At 34.9% G+C, this 1,069-nt stretch overlaps 1 non-coding gene across 1 annotated transcript; it reads left to right on the top strand.

The window, feature by feature from the left end:
- The first annotated feature begins 703 nt into the window (after positions 1–703).
- On the top strand, positions 704–810 carry LOC139894811 (small nucleolar RNA R71). Its single transcript, XR_011775293.1, has one exon. It is a non-coding gene; the product is annotated as a small nucleolar RNA R71 (small nucleolar RNA).
- Positions 811–1,069: the final 259 nt, after the last annotated feature.

The following is a 1,069-nucleotide window of genomic DNA, read 5'->3' as shown; positions in this document are numbered from 1 at the left end:
GTATAATTTAATATCTTTTACTTTGCGTTTTGTAACTTGTACTCTTGTCATTTTTAGACGTTTCTCATCAATAAATTGAACCTTTTTGATTGTATCTTGTACTTTTGAGCTTTTTGGACCTTTGTGTCTTCAATTCGTCGTTTTCGCCTTTTGTCTTCGCACTTATTTAATATAAACGAATATTACTTGAAAATGGAACAATTGCAACTAAAATCTTGTATTTCTTGGGGAATAATGCTATGAAATATATGTTCCTTTTTAGCCTTATCAAGGAGTTTGATAGTTATTTTGATTCCTAAAGTTTGGGTTCCCTCCTTGGAATTGATTAACATAAGCTACCTTTTGCAATTGTTCTATACTAGCAACACAATCTTTTGTCAGATGAGGACCATCACATATTTCACAACCCACCTTCATCGCATGCATCTCTGTACTTAGCTTCTCCATTTGCCTTCCTAGATTTCCTAATTGAGCATTCATGGATTTCAACACATCTTCAGAATCATAACCAATAATATTAACAGAACGGGAAATACCCAAATCTTGATGCCACTCATGTGAATGGGCAGCCAACTTTTTGATCAATGTGTGAGCTTCTTCAGCAGTTTTGCTCATAATATTTCCTCCAACTGAGGTATCAATCTCTCTCCTAGTAGAGATATCACACCCCGTATAGAATATGGTGATACTTTGAAGATTTGTAAGACCATGTTGTGGACAAGCCCTAAGAAGTTGCCCATAACGAACCCAAGCATCATATAAGGTTTCATTATTCTTTTGTCAAAAAATAGCGATTTTCGTTTGGATATTTACAGTTTTGGAAGCAGGAAAGAAATGAGTAAGGAACTTTTCTATTATATCATTCCATGTTGTGATTTTCCCCTTGGGTAGTGAATTCAACCAATCCTTAGCATTGTCTTTTAAAGACCATGGAAACAGCCTTAAGTAAACCACATTGTCATCAACCTCGGTAATCTTAGATAAGTTGCAGATTGCCTTAAATTGTCTTATGTGATCATTCGAATCTTCTATATCAGTACCTCGGAAAACATTATCCTTGATTAAGTGC

The sequence above is a fragment of the Rutidosis leptorrhynchoides genome, chromosome 2 (assembly GCF_046630445.1).
Source record: "Rutidosis leptorrhynchoides isolate AG116_Rl617_1_P2 chromosome 2, CSIRO_AGI_Rlap_v1, whole genome shotgun sequence".
NCBI classification, from domain to species: Eukaryota; Viridiplantae; Streptophyta; class Magnoliopsida; order Asterales; family Asteraceae; genus Rutidosis; species Rutidosis leptorrhynchoides.
Note: the sequence above shows the minus strand (reverse complement) of the source record. Positions and strands in the feature narration are given on the sequence as shown.